General features: G+C 38.6%; 7 non-coding genes across 7 annotated transcripts; all 7 read left to right on the top strand.

Annotated features, from left to right (window-relative positions):
• The first annotated feature begins 2,033 nt into the window (after window positions 1-2,033).
• Window positions 2,034-2,105, top strand: TRNAG-UCC (transfer RNA glycine (anticodon UCC)). The gene has a single exon. It is a non-coding gene; the product is annotated as a tRNA-Gly (tRNA).
• Window positions 2,106-3,532: 1,427 nt separating this feature from the next.
• On the top strand, window positions 3,533-3,604 carry TRNAG-UCC (transfer RNA glycine (anticodon UCC)). The gene has a single exon. It is a non-coding gene; the product is annotated as a tRNA-Gly (tRNA).
• A 428-nt stretch (window positions 3,605-4,032) lies between these two features.
• TRNAR-UCU (transfer RNA arginine (anticodon UCU)) lies at window positions 4,033-4,104 on the top strand. Its single transcript has one exon. It is a non-coding gene; the product is annotated as a tRNA-Arg (tRNA).
• A 428-nt stretch (window positions 4,105-4,532) lies between these two features.
• Window positions 4,533-4,604, top strand: TRNAE-UUC (transfer RNA glutamic acid (anticodon UUC)). Its single transcript has one exon. It is a non-coding gene; the product is annotated as a tRNA-Glu (tRNA).
• Window positions 4,605-8,532: 3,928 nt separating this feature from the next.
• Window positions 8,533-8,604, top strand: TRNAG-UCC (transfer RNA glycine (anticodon UCC)). The gene has a single exon. It is a non-coding gene; the product is annotated as a tRNA-Gly (tRNA).
• Window positions 8,605-9,032: 428 nt separating this feature from the next.
• Window positions 9,033-9,104, top strand: TRNAG-UCC (transfer RNA glycine (anticodon UCC)). Its single transcript has one exon. It is a non-coding gene; the product is annotated as a tRNA-Gly (tRNA).
• Window positions 9,105-11,032: 1,928 nt separating this feature from the next.
• On the top strand, window positions 11,033-11,104 carry TRNAG-UCC (transfer RNA glycine (anticodon UCC)). Its single transcript has one exon. It is a non-coding gene; the product is annotated as a tRNA-Gly (tRNA).
• Window positions 11,105-16,273: the final 5,169 nt, after the last annotated feature.

Raw genomic sequence — 16,273 nt, 5'->3', positions numbered from 1 at the left:
ATTGGCCACTATATGCATCGAAAAAGCGCTCAAGCATTGGTGGTATAGTGGTGACCATAGCTGCCTTCCAAGCAATTGACTCGGGTTCGATTCCCGGCCAATGCATCCGTTTCCTTATGTGCTGTTTTCGCACTTATAGTTGTTGCTTAAGATATGCTCAGATGACAAGGTCCATAGAAAATGTTAAAATCTTTGTAGAAATCATGATTCCTTCTTAGCAGATGACTTTTGATTCCACCACTGCATGATTAAAGATTTGTAAACACATTTTACAAAGTTCACTGAGGTGACATATGCAAGTACATCAAAGGTCTTTTCTTTTCTCAGTTTTGATACCCCTGTATATCAGTTCAATGGTGCATAAAAACCTTAAGTATGGATGAGCCTAAATCTTGAATTGTGAATGTCATGCAATTTGCCAATTTTGTTTGAATATCTACCACCAATGGTGCTACAGCGCAGGCTATAAAAATCTTTCAAACAGTTGTTGTGATTTCCATATTGGCCACTATATGCATTTGAAAAGTGCTCAAGCATTGGTGGTATAGTAGTGAGCATAGCTGCCTTCCAAGCAGTTGACCCGGTGTCGATTCCCAGCCAATGCATCCTTTTCCTTATGTGCTGTTTTCGCACTTATAGTTGTTGCTTAAGATATGCTCAGATGACAAGGTCCATAGAAAATGTTAAAATCTTTGTAGAAATCATGATTCCTTCTCAGCAGATGACTTTTGATTCCACCACTGCATGATTAAAGATTTGTAAATACATTTTACAAAGTTCACTGAGGTGCCATATGCAAGTAAATCGAAGGTCTTTTCTTTTCTCAGTTTTGATACCACTGTATATCAGTTCAATGGTGCATAAAAACCTTAAGTATGGATGAGCCTAAATCTTGAATTGTGAATGTCATGCAATTTGCCAATTTTGTTTGAATATCTTCCACGAATGGTGCTACAGCGCAGGCTATAAATATCTTTCAAACAGTTGTTGTGATTTCCATATTGGCCACTATATGCATCGAAAAAGCGCTCAAGCATTGGTGGTATAGTGGTGAGCATAGCTGCCTTCCAAGCAATTGACTCGGGTTCGATTCCCGGACAATGCATCCTTTTCCTTATGTGCTGTTTTCGCACTTATAGTTGTTGCTTAAGATATGCTCAGATGACAAGGTCCATAGAAAATGTTAAAATCTTTGTAGAAATCATGATTCCTTCTTAGCAGATGACTTTTGATTCCACCACTGCATGATTAAAGATTTGTAAATACATTTTACAAAGTTCACTGAGGTGCCATATGCAAGTAAATCGAAGGTCTTTTCTTTTATCAGTTTTGATACCACTGTATATCAGTTCAATGGTGCATAAAAACCTTAAGTATGGATGAGCCTAAATCTTGAATTGTGAATGTCATGCAATTTGCCAATTTTGTTTGAATATCTTCCACGAATGGTGCTACAGCGCAGGCTATAAATATCTTTCAAACAGTTGTTGTGATTTCCATATTGGCCACTATATGCATTCAAAAAGAGCTCAAGAATTGGTGGTATAGTGGTGAGCATAGCTGCATTCCAAGCAGTTGACCTGGGTTCGATTCCCGGCCAATGCATCCTTTTCCTTATGTGCTGTTTTCGCACTTATAGTTGTTGCTTAAGATATGCTCAGATGACAAGGTCCATAGAAAATGTTAAAATCTTTGTAGAAATCATGATTCCTTCTTAGCAGATGACTTTTGATTCCACCACTGCCTGATTAAAGATTTGTAAATACATTTTACAAAGTTCACTGAGGTGCCATATGCAAGTAAATCGAAGGTCTTTTCTTTTCTCAGTTTTGATTCCACTGTATATCAGTTCAATGGTGCATAAAAACCTTAAGTATGGATGAGCCTAAATCTTGAATTGTGAATGTCATGCAATTTGCCAATTTTGTTTGAATATCTACCACCAATGGTGCTACAGCGCAGGCTATAAAAATCTTTCAAACAGTTGTTGTGATTTCCATATTGGCCACTATATGCATTTGAAAAATGCTCAAGCATTGGTGGTATAGTGGTGAGCATAGCTGCCTTCCAAGCTGTTGACCCGGGTTCGATTCCCGGCCAATGCATTCTTTTCCTTATGTGCTGTTTTCGCACTTATAGTTGTTGCTTAAGATATGCTCAGATGACAAGGTCCATAGAAAATGTTAAAATCTTTTAGAAATCATGATTCATTCTTAGCAGATGACTTTTGATTCCACCACTGCCTGATTAAAGATTTGTAAATACATTTTACAAAGTTCACTGAGGTGCCATATGCAAGTAAAACGAAGGTCTTTTCTATTCTCAGTTTTTATACCACTGTATATCAGTTCAATGGTGCATAAAAACCTTAAGTATGGATGAGCCTAAATCTTGAATTGTGAATGTCATGCAATTTGCCAATTTTGTTTGAATATCTTCCACGAATGGTGCTACAGCGCAGGCTATAAATATCTTTCAAACAGTTGTTGTGATTTCCATATTGGCCACTATATGCATTGAAAAAGCGCTCAAGCATTGGTGGTATAGTGGTGAGCATAGCTGCCTTCCAAGCAATTGACTCGGGTTCGATTCCCGGACAATGCATTCTTTTCCTTATGTGCTGTTTTCGCACTTATAGTTGTTGCTTAAGATATGCTCAGATGACAAGGTCCATAGAAAATGTTAAAATCTTTGTAGAAATCATGATTCCTTCTTAGCAGATGACTTTTGATTCCACCACTGCATGATTAAAGATTTGTAAATACATTTTACAAAGTTCACTGAGGTGCCATATGCAAGTAAATCGAAGGTCTTTTCTTTTCTCAATTTTGATACCACTGTATATCAGTTCAATGGTGCATAAAAACCTTAAGTATGGATGAGCCTAAATCTTGAATTGTGAATGTCATGCAATTTGCCAATTTTGTTTGAATATCTTCCACGAATGGTGCTACAGCGCAGGCTATAAATATCTTTCAAACAGTTGTTGTGATTTCCATATTGGCCACTATATGCATTCAAAAAGAGCTCAAGAATTGGTGGTATAGTGGTGAGCATAGCTGCATTCCAAGCAGTTGACCTGGGTTCGATTCCCGGCCAATGCATCCTTTTCCTTATGTGCTGTTTTCGCACTTATAGTTGTTGCTTAAGATATGCTCAGATGACAAGGTCCATAGAAAATGTTAAAATCTTTGTAGAAATCATGATTCTTTTTTAGCAGATGAGTTTTGATTCCACCACTGCATGATTAAAGATTTGTAAACACATTTTACAAAGTTCACTGAGGTGCCATATGCAAGTACATTAAAGGTCTTTTCTTTTCTCAGTTTTGATACCACTGTATATCAGTTCAATGGTGCATAAAAACCTTAAGTATGGATGAGCCTAAATCTTGAATTGTGAATGTCATGCAATTTGCCAATTTTGTTTGAATATCTACCACCAATGGTGCTACAGCGCAGGCTATAAAAATCTTTCAAACAGTTGTTGTGATTTCCATATTGGCCACTATATGCATTTGAAAAGTGCTCAAGCATTGGTGGTATAGTGGTGAGCATAGCTGCCTTCCAAGCAGTTGACCCGGGTTCGATTCCCGGCCAATGCATCCTTTTCCTTATGTGCTGTTTTCGCACTTATAGTTGTTGCTTAAGATATGCTCAGATGACAAGGTCCATAGAAAATGTTAAAATCTTTGTAGAAATCATGATTCCTTCTTAGCAGATGACTTTTGATTCCACCACTGCCTGATTAAAGATTTGTAAATACATTTTACAAGAATCACTGAGGTGCCATATGCAAGTAAATCGAAGGTCTTTTCTTTTCTCAGTTTTGATACCACTGTATATCAGTTCAATGGTGCATAAAAACCTTAAGTTTGGATGTGCCTAAATCTTGAATTGTGAATGTCATGCAATTTGCCAATTTTGTTTGAATATCTTCCACCAATGGTGCTACAGCGCAGGCTATAAATATCTTTCAAACAGTTGTTGTGATTTCCATATTGGCCACTATATGCATTTGAAAAGAGTTCAAGCATTGGTGGTATAGTGGTGAGCATAGCTGCCTTCTAAGCTGTTGACCCGGGTTCGATTCCCGGCCAATGCATTCTTTTCCTTATGTGCTGTTTTCGCACTTATAGTTGTTGCTTAAGATATGCTCAGATGACAAGGTCCATAGAAAATGTTAAAATCTTTGTAGAAATCATGATTCCTTCTTAGCAGATGACTTTTGATTCCACCACTGCCTGATTAAAGATTTGTAAATACATTTTACAAAGTTCACTGAGGTGCCATATGCAAGTAAATCGAAGGTCTTTTCTTTTCTCAGTTTTGATTCCACTGTATATCAGTTCAATGGTGCATAAAAACCTTAAGTATGGATGAGCCTACATCTTAAATTGTGAATGTCATGCAATTTGCCAATTTTGTTTGAATATCTACCACCAATGGTGCTACAGCGCAGGCTATAAAAATCTTTCAAACAGTTGTTGTGATTTCCATATTGGCCACTATATGCATTTGAAAAGTGCTCAAGCATTGGTGGTATAGTGGTGAGCATAGCTGCCTTTCAAGCAGTTGACCCGTGTTCGATTCCCGGCCAATGCATCCTTTTCCTTATGTGCTGTTTTCGCACTTATAGTTGTTGCTTAAGATATGCTCAGATGACAAGGTCCATAGAAAATGTTAAAATCTTTGTAGAAATCATGATTCCTTCTTAGCAGATGACTTTTGATTCCACCACTGCCTGATTAAAGATTTGTAAATACATTTTACAAGAATCACTGAGGTGCCATATGCAAGTAAATCGAAGGTCTTTTCTTTTCTCAGTTTTGATACCACTGTATATCAGTTCAATGGTGCATAAAAACCTTAAGTTTGGATTAGCCTAAATCTTGAATTGTGAATGTCATGCAATTTGCCAATTTTGTTTGAATATCTTCCACCAATGGTGCTACAGCGCAGGCTATAAATATCTTTCAAACAGTTGTTGTGATTTCCATATTGGCCACTATATGCATTTGAAAAGAGCTCAAGCATTGGTGGTATAGTGGTGAGCATAGCTGCCTTCCAACCTGTTGACCTGGGTTCGATTCCCGTCCAATGCATCCTTTTCCTTATGTGCTGTTTTCGCACTTATAGTTGTTGCTTAAGATATGCTCAGATGGCAAGGTCCATAGAAAATGTTAAAATCTTTGTAGAAATCATGATTCATTCTTAGCAGATGACTTTTGATTCCACCACTGCCTGATTAAAGATTTGTAAATACATTTTACAAAGTTCACTGAGGTGCCATATGCAAGTAAAACGAAGGTCTTTTCTATTCTCAGTTTTTATACCACTGTATATCAGTTCAATGGTGCATAAAAACCTTAAGTATGGATGAGCCTAAATCTTGAATTGTGAATGTCATGCAATTTGCCAATTTTGTTTGAATATCTTCCACGAATGGTGCTACAGCGCAGGCTATAAATATCTTTCAAACAGTTGTTGTGATTTCCATATTGGCCACTATATGCATCGAAAAAGTGCTCAAGCATTGGTGGTATAGTGGTGAGCATAGCTGCCTTCCAAGCAATTGACTCGGGTTCGATTCCCGGACAATGCATCCTTTTCCTTATGTGCTGTTTTCGCACTTATAGTTGTTGCTTAAGATATGCTCAGATGACAAGGTCCATAGAAAATGTTAAAATCTTTGTAGAAATCATTATTCCTTCTTAGCAGATGACTTTTGATTCCACCACTGCCTGATTAAAGATTTGTAAATACATTTTACAAGAATCACTGAGGTGCCATATGCAAGTAAATCGAAGGTCTTTTCTTTTCTCAGTTTTGATACCACTGTATATCAGTTCAATGGTGCATAAAAACCTTAAGTTTGGATGAGCCTAAATCTTGAATTGTGAATGTCATGCAATTTGCCAATTTTGTTTGAATATCTTCCACCAATGGTGCTACAGCGCAGGCTATAAATATCTTTCAAACAGTTGTTGTGATTTCCATATTGGCCACTATATGCATTTGAAAAGAGCTCAAGCATTGGTGGTATAGTGGTGAGCATAGCTGCCTTCCAACCTGTTGACCTGTGTTCGATTCCCGGCCAATGCATCCTTTTCCTTATGTGCTGTTTTCGCACTTATAGTTGTTGCTTAAGATATGCTCAGATGACAAGGTCCATAGAAAATGTTAAAATCTTTGTAGAAATCATGATTCCTTCTTAGCAGATGACTTTTGATTCCACCACTGCCTGATTAAAGATTTGTAAATACATTTTACAAGAATCACTGAGGTGCCATATGCAAGTAAATCGAAGGTCTTTTCTTTTCTCAGTTTTGATACCACTGTATATCAGTTCAATGGTGCATAAAAACCTTAAGTTTGGATGAGCCTAAATCTTGAATTGTGAATGTCATGCAATTTGCCAATTTTGTTTGAATATCTTCCACCAATGGTGCTACAGCGCAGGCTATAAATATCTTTCAAACAGTTGTTGTGATTTCCATATTGGCCACTATATGCATTTGAAAAGAGCTCAAGCATTGGTGGTATAGTGGTGAGCATAGCTGCCTTCCAACCTGTTGACCTGGGTTCGATTCCCGGCCAATGCATCCTTTTCCTTATGTGCTGTTTTCGCACTTATAGTTGTTGCTTAAGATATGCTCAGATGGCAAGGTCCATAGAAAATGTTAAAATCTTTGTAGAAATCATGATTCATTCTTAGCAGATGACTTTTGATTCCACCACTGCCTGATTAAAGATTTGTAAATACATTTTACAAAGTTCACTGAGGTGCCATATGCAAGTAAAACGAAGGTCTTTTCTATTCTCAGTTTTTATACCACTGTATATCAGTTCAATGGTGCATAAAAACCTTAAGTATGGATGAGCCTAAATCTTGAATTGTGAATGTCATGCAATTTGCCAATTTTGTTTGAATATCTTCCACGAATGGTGCTACAGCGCAGGCTATAAATATCTTTCAAACAGTTGTTGTGATTTCCATATTGGCCACTATATGCATCGAAAAAGTGCTCAAGCATTGGTGGTATAGTGGTGAGCATAGCTGCCTTCCAAGCAATTGACTCGGGTTCGATTCCCGGACAATGCATCCTTTTCCTTATGTGCTGTTTTCGCACTTATAGTTGTTGCTTAAGATATGCTCAGATGACAAGGTCCATAGAAAATGTTAAAATCTTTGTAGAAATCATTATTCCTTCTTAGCAGATGACTTTTGATTCCACCACTGCCTGATTAAAGATTTGTAAATACATTTTACAAGAATCACTGAGGTGCCATATGCAAGTAAATCGAAGGTCTTTTCTTTTCTCAGTTTTGATACCACTGTATATCAGTTCAATGGTGCATAAAAACCTTAAGTTTGGATGAGCCTAAATCTTGAATTGTGAATGTCATGCAAATTGCCAATTTTGTTTGAATATCTTCCACCAATGGTGCTACAGCGCAGGCTATAAATATCTTTCAAACAGTTGTTGTGATTTCCATATTGGCCACTATATGCATTTGAAAAGAGCTCAAGCATTGGTGGTATAGTGGTGAGCATAGCTGCCTTCCAACCTGTTGACCTGTGTTCGATTCCCGGCCAATGCATCCTTTTCCTTATGTGCTGTTTTCGCACTTATAGTTGTTGCTTAAGATATGCTCAGATGACAAGGTCCATAGAAAATGTTAAAATCTTTGTAGAAATCATGATTCATTCTTAGCAGATGACTTTTGATTCCACCACTGCCTGATTAAAGATTTGTAAATACATTTTACAAAGTTCACTGAGGTGCCATATGCAAGTAAAACGAAGGTCTTTTCTATTCTCAGTTTTTATACCACTGTATATCAGTTCAATGGTGCATAAAAACCTTAAGTATGGATGAGCCTAAATCTTGAATTGTGAATGTCATGCAATTTGCCAATTTTGTTTGAATATCTTCCACGAATGGTGCTACAGCGCAGGCTATAAATATCTTTCAAACAGTTGTTGTGATTTCCATATTGGCCACTATATGCATCGAAAAAGTGCTCAAGCATTGGTGGTATAGTGGTGAGCATAGCTGCCTTCCAAGCAATTGACTCGGGTTCGATTCCCGGACAATGCATCCTTTTCCTTATGTGCTGTTTTCGCACTTATAGTTGTTGCTTAAGATATGCTCAGATGACAAGGTCCATGGAAAATGTTAAAATCTTTGTAGAAATCATGATTCCTTCTTAGCAGATGACTTTTGATTCCACCACTGCCTGATTAAAGATTTGTAAATACATTTTACAAAGTTCACTGAGATGCCATATGCAAGTAAATAGAAGGTCTTTTCTTTTCTATGTTTTGATACCACTGTATATCAGTTCAATGGTGCATAAAAACCTTAAGTATGGATGAGCCTAAATCTTGAATTGTGAATGTCATGCAATTTGCCAATTTTGTTTGAATATCTACCACAATTTGTGCTACAGCGCAGGCTATAAAAATCTTTCAAACAGTTCTTGTGATTTCCATATTGGCCACTATATGCATTGGAAAATAGCTCAAGCATTGGTGGTATAGTGGTGAGCAAAGCTGCCTTCCAAGCTGTTGACCCGGGTTCGATTCCCGGCCAATGCATCCTTTTCCTTATGTGCTGTTTTCGCACTTATAGTTGTTGCTTAAGATATGCTCAGATGACAAGGTCCATAGAAAATGTTAAAATCTTTGTAGAAATCATGATTCATTCTTAGCAGATGACTTTTGATTCCACCACTGCCTGATTAAAGATTTGTAAATACATTTTACACAGTTCACTGAGGTGCCATATGCAAGTAAATCGAAGGTCTTTTCTTTTCTCAGTTTTGATACCACTGTATGTCAGTTCAATGGTGCATAAAAACCTTAAGTATGGATGAGCCTAAATCTTGAATTGTGAATGTCATGCAATTTGCCAATTTTGTTTGAATATCTTCCACCATTGGTGCTACAGCGCAGGCTATAAATATCTTTCAAACAGTTGTTGTGATTTCCATATTGGCCACTATATGCAAACGAAAAAAGCTCAAGCATTGGTGGTATAGTGGTGAGCATAGCTGCCTTCCAAGCAGTTGACCCGGGTTCGATTCCCGGCCAATGCATCCTTTTCCTTATGTGCTGTTTTTGCACTTATAGTTGTTGCTTAAGATATGCTCAGATGACAAGGTCCATAGAAAATGTTAAAATCTTTGTAGAAATCATGATTCCTTCTTAGCAGATGACTTTTGATTCCACCACTGCCTGATTAAAGATTTGTAAATACATTTTACAAAGTTCACTGAGGTGCCATATGCAAGTAAATCGAAGGTCTTTTCTTTTCTCAGTTTTGATACCACTGTATGTCAGTTCAATGGTGCATAAAAACCTTAAGTATGGATGAGCCTAAATCTTGAATTGTGAATGTCATGCAATTTGCCAATTTTGTTTGAATATCTTCCACGAATGGTGCTACAGCGCAGGCTATAAATATCTTTCAAACAGTTGTTGTGATTTCCATATTGGCCACTATATGCATCGAAAAAGCGCTCAAGCATTGGTGGTATAGTGGTGAGCATAGCTGCCTTCCAAGCAATTGACTCGGGTTCGATTCCCGGACAATGCATCCTTTTCCTTATGTGCTGTTTTCGCACTTATAGTTGTTGCTTAAGATATGCTCAGATGACAAGGTCCATAGAAAATGTTAAAATCTTTGTAGAAATCATGATTCCTTCTTAGCAGATGACTTTTGATTCCACCACTGCATGATTAAAGATTTGTAAATACATTTTACAAAGTTCACTGAGGTGCCATATGCAAGTAAATCGAAGGTCTTTTCTTTTCTCAGTTTTGATACCACTGTACATCAGTTCAATGGTGCATAAAAACCTTAAGTATGGATGAGCCTAAATCTTGAATTGTGAATGTCATGCAATTTGCCAATTTTGTTTGAATATCTTCCACGAATGGTGCTACAGCGCAGGCTATAAATATCTTTCAAACAGTTGTTGTGATTTCCATATTGGCCACTATATGCATTCAAAAAGAGCTCAAGAATTGGTGGTATAGTGGTGAGCATAGCTGCATTCCAAGCAGTTGACCTGGGTTCGATTCCCGGCCAATGCATCCTTTTCCTTATGTGCTGTTTTCGCACTTATAGTTGTTGCTTAAGATATGCTCAGATGACAAGGTCCATAGAAAATGTTAAAATCTTTGTAGAAATCATGATTTCTTCTTAGCAGATGACTTTTGATTCCACCACTGCCTGATTAAAGATTTGTAAATACATTTTACAAAGTTCACTGAGATGCCATATGCAAGTAAATCGAAGGTCTTTTCTTTTCTCAGTTTCGATACCACTGTATATCAGTTCAATGGTGCATAAAAACCTTAAGTATGGATGAGCCTAAATCTTGAATTGTGAATGTCATGAAATTTGCCAATTTTGTTTGAATATCTACCACCAATTGTGCTACAGCGCAGGCTATAAAAATCTTTCAAACAGTTGTTGTGATTGCCATATTGGCCACTATATGCATTGGAAAATAGCTCAAGCATTGGTGGTATAGTGGTGAGCAAAGCTACCTTCCAAGCTGTTGACCCAGGTTCGATTCCCGGCCAATGCATCCTTTTCCTTATGTGCTGTTTTCGCACTTATAGTTGTTGCTTAAGATATGCTCAGATGACAAGGTCCATAGAAAATGTTAAAATCTTTGTAGAAATCATGATTCATTCTTAGCAGATGACTTTTGATTCCACCACTGCCTGATTAAAGATTTGTAAATACATTTTACACAGTTCACTGAGGTGCCATATGCAAGTAAATCGAAGGTCTTTTCTTTTCTCAGTTTGATACCACTGTATGTCAGTTCAATGGTGCATAAAAACCTTAAGTATGGATGAGCCTAAATCTTGAATTGTGAATGTCATGCAATTTGCCAATTTTGTTTGAATATCTTCCACCATTGGTGCTACAGCGCAGGCTATAAATATCTTTCAAACAGTTGTTGTGATTTCCATATTGGCCACTATATGCAAACGAAAAAACGCTCAAGCATTGGTGGTATAGTGGTGAGCATAGCTGCCTTCCAAGCAGTTGACCCGGGTTCGATTCCCGGCCAATGCATCCGTTTCCTTATGTGCTGTTTTTGCACTTATAGTTGTTGCTTAAGATATGCTCAGATGACAAGGTCCATAGAAAATGTTAAAATCTTTGTAGAAATCATGATTCCTTCTTAGCAGATGACTTTTGATTCCACCACTGCCTGATTAAAGATTTGTAAATACATTTTACAAAGTTCACTGAGGTGCCATATGCAAGTAAATCGAAGGTCTTTTCTTTTCTCAGTTTTGATACCACTGTATGTCAGTTCAATGGTGCATAAAAACCTTAAGTATGGATGAGCCTCACTTCCGGTTCCGGCTGCGATGCACTAGCAGCGTGAGGACAGAGCTCCGCTGCCGCCCGCCGGAAAAACACATTTAAAAGGTTGAAAAACCTCCATCACAGCCCGTTCGCCCCCCTTATATATCAGGGGAAAGGCTCCTGCACATCATGGACCGCTACTTAGCCTCCTCGACGCTCTCGAAAAAAGAACAAAAGCGGGAAAAGGAAAAACGCCGCATGGAGCTAAAAATGGCGCTGGACGCGGAGACGCCGACGACAGCTCCCCCTCCCTCCTCTTCCTACCCAGCAGCGGAACCAGAGAGAATTGTGGTTTCCACGATGCATGATGACCCCGCTCCAGCTGCAAAGTCTGCAGATCAGGTACTTTTTACACCCGCAATACCCGTTACATATGAGGATATGGTGGGAGCGATACGTAAAGCTATGGGACCCCTAATTAAAGCCCAGACTGAAGATATTAATAAACAATTGACTCAGCTAACACACCGGGTATTGCAAACGGAGCAAAGGGCGGGAGAGATGTTCCAGGACGTATCTAAGCTCAAACAAGACATGACACATATCACTCGATCACAGCACCAGATTTGGAACAAGCTAGACGATTTGGAAAACAGGTCGCGCAGATCGAACTTGCGGGTAGTGGGACTCCCGGAAACCCTGCGGGGTGCAGCACTGTATACCTTTCTACGTACCACACTACCAGATCTGTTACAAATCACTGACTCCTGTCGTGATATGGTTATAGAAAGAGCACACAGGGTAGGTGCCCAGAAAAGCTATGAAGGAGCCAGACCCAGAGTAGTGCTGTTTAAATGCCTTAATTTCCTGCACAAAGAAGAAATATGGAGAGCGTCCCGAAAAACCCGGGGTCTAATGTGGGAATCACATAAAGTTTTAATCTTCCAAGATTATTCAGTGGAACTCTCAAAAGCAAGAAAAGCGTTCTCCCCAATATGCTCTAAACTGGTGCAACTTGGTAGAAAATTCTCTTTACTATACCCTGCCAGACTCCGCATTTACTCAGGCACCTCCTTTACAGATTTCCTTTCAGCAGAGGATGCCGATGCATACTTAAATGAGGAAGAAGATTCTACACGATCACAAGGAGACGTTTCTGAGGACATTTAATCCCTCATACTTGCACACCTTTGCTAACTGGAATACCTTCTTAATACCATTATATAGGTTTATCCTGATAACTATGATTATTTGCATAGATATGGCTCCATACTGTCAATTTGGCTTTATACTGCTACCTTTACACCCTATATGGAAAAGAAACAGGATGCCAGCAGACTTTCCAATATAATATATCTGGTAATAGGTTATTATACCCCGTTACGAAAGGACCTTTATTACTGAGCCCATACCCCCCCTGGAGGGACGGACTGTACAAATTTATCTCTTAGTACCCGGCGGGGTAGGCGAGAAGCTCTTTCTCCTCTTTCATGGTTATGTTAATACCACCCTCGTTTAACCCCGGAAGTTGCTTAATTTCGTTAAGAATGTTCTTTTTGATTGTTATTTCTCTGATTTTCAGTTACGATGCCTTGCTGATAGATAATCAGCATTGGACTGTCCTTTTCTGGCCTAGATATGATATGCGGAATATTGATTCTACATTTCTTTCTCTATGCTTTCTAATTCACTCTTTTTCTCTCTCCCCTCACCCATCCTCTAATATTGATATATACCGACGGAGTAATGTATGCCTATATTTAATTTTGTACCAGATGCATTTTTATACTGTGATACTAGATCCACCCTTGACCATTTACCTATGTAATAATAGTTAAATGACTGCGATAAAAATAGGATCTTGGAACATAGGAGGGATCAACTCTCCGCATAAAAGGAAAAAGGTTCTGCTATACTTAAATAAATTAAAAATAGATTTAATATATCTACAGGAAACCCATTTAAGGGAATCTGAGATGCTCAAACTGAATTCCCTTTCGTGGAAACTGATTGCCTCCTCCCCATACACATCCAAAGCCAGAGGTGTAGCTATACTAGCTAAACAACATATTAATGTGGAAATGAAAGAAACAAAAGTAGACCCTGAGGGTAGATATGTGATCTGTAAAGTTCTTTTGGATAAAAATGATTATTGTTTATGCAACTTGTATGCCCCAAATACGAATGTGCAACCCTTTTTGCAAAATGTAATACAAATTCTCACACCTTTCTCAGATATTCCCATTATAGTGGGGGGCGACCTTAATGCAGTATCCTCTCTGTTACTAGACCGACAGCTTCCCAGAAGAAGGAAGGTCAAATTACCTAAAAAAGGTGTCCCATGGTTCACAAGATCAATGAACCTAATAGATATATGGAGAGCCCTCAATCCAACAGATAAGGCATACACATGCCTCTCGGCGGCACATGGCACGCTATCTAGGATTGACTACCTGTTACCCTCTGCAACATTAATGCCCCATATAAAAACAGTTGGTATCGAACCCATCACGATATCTGACCACGCAGTAATATGGTTAGACATGACACTACAGACGGACAAAGGCCCTTTTCGATCATGGAGGTTCCCTTCATCAATGACATTGTCTCTTGATTTTAGAACGATGCTCACTGAGACCTGGGACACCTATGTGACTAATAATGAAAGTACCCTAAAGGAATCACCACAATTATTTTGGCAGGCTTCTAAAACGGTCCTACGAGGAGAAATAATTTCCTATACTTCCAAAATATATAAAAAACTACAGACTGACTTTCTCCATGCCCAGCAATTATTAACAGATAACTTCCAAACATATAAAACTAACCCGACATTGATAAACAGAGATAACTACTCGAAAGCAAGGGTAGAATTTGAGAGTCTATTAGCCAAAATGGAATCCCGTCATACTTTTAAAAAGGACGCCAAATTTCATCGCTTTAGCAATAAATCGGGGAAACTCCTTTCCAGTTTACTGAGAGGACAAAGGTCACCTATGTTGGTACACCCCCTAAAAACAGACACAGGTTCGCTCACAACAGATAGCGCTCAGATCTCCCAGATAATGCAGACATTTTATACAGACTTATATGCAGAACCTCCAAGACCAGAGCCAGATGCAAAATTATTCTGGGAGAATTTACCAATACCCCAGCTAGCTGAAAACCATAGAGAACAATTGAGCTTGCCTATATCCGAGACGGAGGTATCCAAGGCCATTGTGAATCTTAAGGCTGGAAAAGCACCAGGCCCAGATGGCCTTACATCCGAATACTATAAATTGCTCGCCCCTAAGCTAACCCCTCTACTTACTAAGGTATTTAACAATATTTTGACCACTGGGAATATGCCACTATATTTTAATTCGGCAGTGCTTAACGTCCTTCCCAAACAGGGAAGAGACTTATCTGACCCAGGGTCTTATAGACCAATCTCCTTGCTCAACATAGACTACAAAATTCTAACCAAAATATTAGCAGAAAGGCTTAAATTAGTGCTGCCCACATTAGTACATTGTGATCAGACAGGATTTATAGCGGGCAGATCCTCGGTGGTCAACATAAGAAAAGTATTAACAGCTATAGATATATCCCAACGTGAGACCCCCGAGACTCCTGCAGTGATTTTATCACTGGATGCGGAAAAAGCCTTTGACATGGTACATTGGGAACACCTGTTTGATACAATGCAAAGATTTGGCATCCCACTGGACTTTATAAGCTTCATTAGAACATTATATAACAACTCTAATACCCATATTCTATGTAATGGATATCTCTCTCCAGCATTCTCTATATACCGGGGCACCAGACAAGGATGCCCACTTTCACCTTTGCTGTTCGCCTTGGCCTTGGAGCCTCTTGCTATTGCCATTCGACAATCACCCACATACCAAGGCATCAAAGCTAGAGAAGTAGACCTTCGCATTTCACTGTTCGCAGATGACATGCTACTATTCGCCTCAAACCCACACAAAACATTACCTGTAGTATTTAGCTTGATAACGGATTTTGGGAAATTTTCAGGGTATAAAATAAACATTCAAAAATCTGAACTCATCCCCTTAAATGGAAAACCCACATACTTGGCATCATTGGGCCCGCTCCATAACCTGAAAGTGGCCACTACAGCAATAAAATACTTAGGTATTCAGATACCAGTGAAAATACAAGACTTATATAGACTCAACTATACCACTGTAATACTCGCTATGTCAAGAAAAATACACACATGGAGATACCTACCACTATCTATGTTGGGTAGGACAGCATTGATTAAATCTGTACTCTTTCCCCAACTATCATACCTGATCCAAATGTTACCGATACGCTTGTCCAAAACAGATATTGTCCTGGTTGAGAAACTATTTAGTAAATTTATTTGGAAAGAAGGGAAAAGTAGGATCTCCAATACACGTCTGAAATTACCACGTACAAAAGGTGGGATTGGCCTACCAGATATCCTACAATTCTCACATTCAATTCATTTTAGATATATACTAGATTGGTTATATGAGAGAAGTGTCTACACGTTGTATCCTCTAGATTGTGCGGTGATGGCTCCATTTTCCCCAGGAGCCTTATTACATATGCCTGAAACTAAAATCCCTCTTGCTACTCGAAATAGTTTCCTGTTTAGAGACACATATGCTGCCTGGAGAGCTCTAAACAGACGGTTAAATAGACACTATACCTTTTCTATTCTATTACCTCTATGGGGTAATCCCATGTTTTTACCTGGACTAAACGATGCAGTCTATTATAGATTACAAACAAAAGGTATAAGAAAAATAGCAGATGTGTTTGACCCTGGAGGCACTATGCTGTCCTTTACAGAGGTACAAGAACGGTACGGTGTACATAGGTCCGCCTTCTATGCATATTTACAAATCAGACATTACATTTCATCAATGTCAATAGACATGACTA

The sequence above is a fragment of the Pseudophryne corroboree genome, chromosome 4 (genome assembly GCF_028390025.1).
Source record: "Pseudophryne corroboree isolate aPseCor3 chromosome 4, aPseCor3.hap2, whole genome shotgun sequence".
NCBI lineage: Eukaryota > Metazoa > Chordata > Amphibia > Anura > Myobatrachidae > Pseudophryne > Pseudophryne corroboree.
The sequence above is the reverse complement of the archived record's forward strand: the minus strand, read 5'-3'. Positions and strand labels throughout refer to the sequence as shown.